Source organism: Hippocampus zosterae, chromosome 8 (assembly GCF_025434085.1).
Source record: "Hippocampus zosterae strain Florida chromosome 8, ASM2543408v3, whole genome shotgun sequence".
NCBI classification, from domain to species: domain Eukaryota; kingdom Metazoa; phylum Chordata; class Actinopteri; order Syngnathiformes; family Syngnathidae; genus Hippocampus; species Hippocampus zosterae.
The window spans coordinates 1,619,382-1,624,966 of NC_067458.1; the positions used below are offsets into that span (position 1 = coordinate 1,619,382).

The 5,585-nt window shown below is 50.2% G+C and overlaps 8 non-coding genes and 1 pseudogene across 8 annotated transcripts; all 9 read left to right on the forward strand.

The window, feature by feature from the left end:
• Nucleotides 1-287: 287 nt before the first annotated feature.
• LOC127606651 (5S ribosomal RNA) lies at nt 288-406 on the forward strand. The gene has a single exon (XR_007963944.1). It is a non-coding gene; the product is annotated as a 5S ribosomal RNA (ribosomal RNA).
• Nucleotides 407-885: 479 nt separating this feature from the next.
• LOC127606518 (5S ribosomal RNA) lies at nt 886-1,004 on the forward strand. The gene has a single exon (XR_007963821.1). It is a non-coding gene; the product is annotated as a 5S ribosomal RNA (ribosomal RNA).
• Nucleotides 1,005-1,483: 479 nt separating this feature from the next.
• LOC127606652 (5S ribosomal RNA) lies at nt 1,484-1,602 on the forward strand. Its single transcript, XR_007963945.1, has one exon. It is a non-coding gene; the product is annotated as a 5S ribosomal RNA (ribosomal RNA).
• A 480-nt stretch (nt 1,603-2,082) lies between these two features.
• Nucleotides 2,083-2,201, forward strand: LOC127606601 (uncharacterized; annotated as a pseudogene).
• Nucleotides 2,202-2,680: 479 nt separating this feature from the next.
• Nucleotides 2,681-2,799, forward strand: LOC127606563 (5S ribosomal RNA). Its single transcript, XR_007963864.1, has one exon. It is a non-coding gene; the product is annotated as a 5S ribosomal RNA (ribosomal RNA).
• A 480-nt stretch (nt 2,800-3,279) lies between these two features.
• Nucleotides 3,280-3,398, forward strand: LOC127606599 (5S ribosomal RNA). Its single transcript, XR_007963899.1, has one exon. It is a non-coding gene; the product is annotated as a 5S ribosomal RNA (ribosomal RNA).
• Nucleotides 3,399-3,878: 480 nt separating this feature from the next.
• Nucleotides 3,879-3,997, forward strand: LOC127606663 (5S ribosomal RNA). The gene has a single exon (XR_007963956.1). It is a non-coding gene; the product is annotated as a 5S ribosomal RNA (ribosomal RNA).
• A 479-nt stretch (nt 3,998-4,476) lies between these two features.
• On the forward strand, nt 4,477-4,595 carry LOC127606515 (5S ribosomal RNA). The gene has a single exon (XR_007963818.1). It is a non-coding gene; the product is annotated as a 5S ribosomal RNA (ribosomal RNA).
• Nucleotides 4,596-5,075: 480 nt separating this feature from the next.
• LOC127606653 (5S ribosomal RNA) lies at nt 5,076-5,194 on the forward strand. The gene has a single exon (XR_007963946.1). It is a non-coding gene; the product is annotated as a 5S ribosomal RNA (ribosomal RNA).
• The last annotated feature ends 391 nt before the right edge of the window (nt 5,195-5,585 follow it).

Here is a 5,585-nt window from a genome sequence, read left to right on the forward strand (position 1 = left end):
AGCACTTGGACATGAAACAGCTTGGGATTTCCGCCTGCTGGATGCCTTTGCACCTCCACTGGAAAAGCCCACTTTTGCAACAGACATCAAGTACAGCCTCTGCACGCTCGCAGAGGACCGTATGCGAGCCTGACAGGCTGCGCGCTCAAACCACCACGGGAGCGGGCCCCTCCTTCGTGCTCTCGGGAGGAGGCCATTAAATGAAAAAAAAAATCACCCCACGACTCCATCCCCGACCCGCAAGTGCCTTGTCTGCTATAAAGGGGACAATTTTCACGTTTTCCCTCGCTTACGGCCATACTACCCTGAGAACGCCCGATCTCGTCCGATCTCGGAAGCTAAGCAGGGTCGGGCCTGGTTAGTACTTGGATGGGAGACCGCCTGGGAATACCAGGTGCTGTAAGCTTTTGCACCCACCTCCAATTCTCAACACGATTCACTGCTCTTTCCAAAAATTTTGGCTTTCATTAGTCATTCAACTTTCACTTATCCTGTGGTTTGAAATCGTTTCCTTCACGTTGATTTGACAGATCAACGTCTCTTTGGAATAAAATTATTGTCCAACAGAGGGAGCCGTCTGCACGTGGATCGGTAATGATAGCAGTTGGACATGAAGCAGCTTGGGCTTTCCGCCTGCTGGATGCTTTTGCACCTCCACTGGAAAAGCCAACTTTTGCAACAGACATCAAGTACAGCCTCTGCGTGTTCGCAGAGGACCGTATGCGAGCCTGACAGGCTGCGCGCTCAAACCACCACGGGAGCGGGCCCCTCCTTTGTGCACTCCGGAGGAGGTTTATTAAATGAAAAAAAATCACCCCACTACTCCACCCCCGACCCAGAAGTGCCCTGTCTGCTATAAAGAGGACAATTGTCGCGTTTTCCCTCGCTTACGGCCATACTACCCTGAGAACGCCCGATCTCGTCCGATCTCCGAAGCTAAGCAGGGTCGGGCCTGGTTAGTACTTGGATGGGAGACCGCCTGGGAATACCAGGTGCTGTAAGCTTTTGCACCCACCTCCAATTCACAACACGATTCACTGCTCTTTCCAAAAATTTTGGCATTCATTCGTCATTCAACTTTCACTTATCCTGTGGTTTGAAATCGTTTCCTTCACGTTGATTTGACAGATCAACGTCTCTTTGGAATAAAATTAATGTCCAACAGAGGGAGCCGTCTGCACGGGGATCGGTCATGATAGCACTTGGACATGAAACAGCTTGGGATTTCCGCCTGCTGGATGCCTTTGCACCTCCACTGGAAAAGCCCACTTTTGCAACAAACATCAAATACCGCATCTGCGCGCTCGCAGAGGACCGTATGCGAGCCTGACAGGCTGCGCGCTCAAACCACCACGGGAGCAGGCCCCTCCTTCGTGCTCTCGGGAGGAGGTCATTAAATGAAAAAAAAATCACCCCACTACTCCATCCCCGACCCAGAAGTGCCCTGTCTGCTATAAAGAGGACAATTGTCGCGTTTTCCCTCGCTTACGGCCATACTACCCTGAGAACGCCCGATCTCGTCCGATCTCGGAAGCTAAGCAGGGTCGGGCCTGGTTAGTACTTGGATGGGAGACCGCCTGGGAATACCAGGTGCTGTAAGCTTTTGCACCCACCTCCAATTCACAACACGATTCACTGCTCTTTCCAAAAATTTTGGCATTCATTCGTCATTCAACTTTCACTTATCCTGTGGTTTGAAATCGTTTCCTTCACGTTGATTTGACAGATCAACGTCTCTTTGGAATAAAATTAATGTCCAACAGAGGGAGCCGTCTGCACGGGGATCGGTCATGATAGCACTTGGACATGAAGCAGCTTGGGATTTCCGCCTGCTGGATGCCTTTGCACCTCCACTGGAAAAGCCCACTTTTGCAACAAACATCAAATACCGCATCTGCGTGCTCGCAGAGGACCGTATGCGAGCCTAACAGGCTGCGCGCTCAAACCACCACGGGAGCGGGCCCCTCCTTCGTGCTCTCGGGAGGAGGTCATTAAATGAAAAAAAAAATCACCCCACTACTCCATCCCCGACCCGCAAGTGCCCTGTCTGCTATAAAGGGGACAATTTTCACGTTTTCCCTCGCTTACGGCCATACTACCCTGAGAACGCCAGATCTCGTCCAATCTCGGAAGCTAAGCAGGGTCGGGCATGGTTAATACCTGGATGGGAGACCGCCTGGGAATACCAGGTGCTGTAAGCTTTTGCACCCACCTCCAATTCTCAACACGATTCACTGCTCTTTCCAAAAATTTTGGCATTCATTCGTCATTCAACTTTCACTTATCCTGTGGTTTGAAATCGTTTCCTTCACGTTGATTTGACAGATCAACGTCTCTTTGGAATAAAATTAATGTCCAACAGAGGGAGCCGTCTGCAATGGGATCGGTCATGATAGCACTTGGACATGAAGCAGCTTGGGATTTCCGCCTGCTGGATGCCTTTGCACCTCCACTGGAAAAGCCCACTTTTGCAACAAACATCAAATACCGCATCTGCGTGCTCGCAGAGGACCGTATGCGAGCCTGACAGGCTGCGCGCTCCAACCACCACGGGAGCGGGCCCCTCCTTCGTGCTCTCGGGAGGAGGTCATTAAATGAAAAAAAAATCACCCCACGACTCCATCCCCGAACCGCAAGTGCCTTGTCTGCTATAAAGGGGACAATTTTCACGTTTTCCCTTGCTTACGGCCATACTACCCTGAGAACGCCTGATCTCGTCCGATCTCGGAAGCTAAGCAGGGTCGGGCCTGGTTAGTACTTGGATGGGAGACAGCTTGGGAATACCAGGTGCTGTAAGCTTTTGCACCCACCTCCAATTCTCAACACGATTCACTGCTCTTACCAAAAATTTTGGCTCTCATTAGTCATTCAACTTTCACTTATCCTGTGGTTTGAAATCGTTTCCTTCACGTTGATTTGACAGATCAACGTCTCTTTGGAATAAAATTAATGTCCAACAGAGGGAGCCGTCTGCACGTGGATCGGTAATGATAGCACTTGGACATGAAGCAGCTTGGGATTTCCACCTGCTGGATGCTTTTGCACCTCCACTGGAAAAGCCCACTTTTGCAACAAACATCAAATACCGCATCTGCGTGCTCGCAGAGGACCGTATGCGAGCCTGACAGGCTGCGCGCTCCAACCACCACGGGAGCGGGCCCCTCCTTCGTGCTCTCGGGAGGAGGTCATTAAATGAAAAAAAAAATCACCCCACTACTCCATCCCCGACCCGCAAGTGCCTTGTCTGCTATAAAGGGGACAATTTTCACGTTTTCCCTCGCTTACGGCCATACTACCCTGAGAACGCCCGATCTCGTCCGATCTCGGAAGCTAAGCAGGGTCGGGCCTGGTTAGTACTTGGATGGGAGACAGCTTGGGAATACCAGGTCCTGTTAGCTTTTGCACCCACCTCCAATTCTCAACACGATTCACTGCTCTTTCCAAAAATTTTGGCTCTCATTAGTCATTCAACTTTCACTTATCCTGTGGTTTGAAATCGTTTCCTTCACGTTGATTTGACAGATCAACGTCTCTTTGGAATAAAATTAATGTCCAACAGAGGGAGCCGTCTGCACGTGGATCGGTAATGATAGCACTTGGACATGAAGCAGCTTGGGATTTCCACCTGCTGGATGCTTTTGCACCTCCACTGGAAAAGCCAACTTTTGCAACAGACATCAAGTACAGCCTCTGCGTGCTCGCAGAGGACCGTATGCGAGCCTGACAGGCTGCGCGCTCAAACCACCACGGGAGCGGGCCCCTCCTTCGTGCTCTCGGGAGGAGGTCATTAAATGAAAAAAAAAATCACCCCACGACTCCATCCCCGACCCGCAAGTGCCCTGTCTGCTATAAAGGGGACAATTTTCACGTTTTCCTTCGCTTACGGCCATACTACCCTGAGAACGCCCGATCTCGTCCGATCTCGGAAGCTAAGCAGGGTCGGGCCTGGTTAGTACTTGAATGGGAGACCGCCTGGGAATACCAGGTGCTGTAAGCTTTTGCACCCACCTCCAATTCTCAACACGATTCACTGCTCTTTCCCAAAATTTTGGCATTCATTCGTCATTCAACTTTCACTTATCCTGTGGTTTGAAATCGTTTCCTTCACGTTGATTTGACAGATCAACGTCTCTTTGGAATAAAATTAATGTCCAACAGAGGGAGACGTCTGCACGGGGATCGGTCATGATAGCACTTGGACATGAAGCAGCTTGGGATTTCCGCCTGCTGGATGCCTTTGCACCTCCACTGGAAAAGCCCACTTTTGCAACAAACATCAAATACCGCATCTGCGTGCTCGCAGAGGACCGTATGCGAGCCTGACAGGCTGCGCGCTCCAACCACCACGGGAGCGGGCCCCTCCTTCGTGCTCTCGGGAGGAGGTCATTAAATGAAAAAAAAATCACCCCACTACTCCATCCCCGACCCGCAAGTGCCTTGTCTGCTATAAAGGGGACAATTTTCACGTTTTCCCTCGCTTACGGCCATACTACCCTGAGAACGCCCGATCTCGTCCGATCTCGGAAGCTAAGCAGCGTCGGGCCTGGTTAGTACTTGGATGGGAGACCGCCTGGGAATACCAGGTGCTGTAAGCTTTTGCACCCACCTCCAATTCTCAACACGATTCACTGCTCTTTCCAAAAATTTTGGCTTTCATTAGTCATTCAACTTTCACTTATCCTGTGGTTTGAAATCGTTTCCTTCACGTTGATTTGACAGATCAACGTCTCTTTGGAATAAAATTAATGTCCAACAGAGGGAGCCGTCTGCACGGGGATCGGTCATGATAGCACTTGGACATGAAACACCTTGGGATTTCCGCCTGCTGGATGCCTTTGCACCTCCACTGGAAAAGCCCACTTTTGCAACAAACATCAAATACTGCATCTGCGTGCTCGCAGAGGACCGTATGCGAGCCTGACAGGCTGCGCGCTCAAACCACCACGGGAGCGGGCCCCTCCTTCGTGCTCTCGGGAGGAGGTCATTAAATGAAAAAAAAAATCACCCCACTACTCCATCCCCGACCCGCAAGTGCCCTGTCTGCTATAAAGGGGACAATTTTCACGTTTTCCCTCGCTTACGGCCATACTACCCTGAGAACGCCCGATCTCGTCCGATCTCGGAAGCTAAGCAGGGTCGGGCCTGGTTAGTACTTGGATGGGAGACCGCCTGGGAATACCAGGTGCTGTAAGCTTTTGCACCCACCTCCAATTCTCAACACGATTCACTGCTCTTTCCAAAAATTTTGGCATTCATTCGTCATTCAACTTTCACTTATCCTGTGGTTTGAAATCGTTTCCTTCACGTTGATTTGACAGATCAACGTCTCTTTGGAATAAAATTAATGTCCAACAGAGGGAGCCGTCTGCACGTGGATCGATAATGATAGCACTTGGACATGAAGCAATTCTCTTTCCAAAAATTTTCGCTTTCATTCGTCATTCAACTTTCACTTATCCTGAGGTTTGAAATCGTTTCCTTCACGTTGATTTGTGTTGAGGAATGGGAGCTGTCAATTTGCTCTTGGCCCTTCCTTGGTTACAGATTCTTTTATCTCTCTATAATGTGGAAGAAGACCCAACACC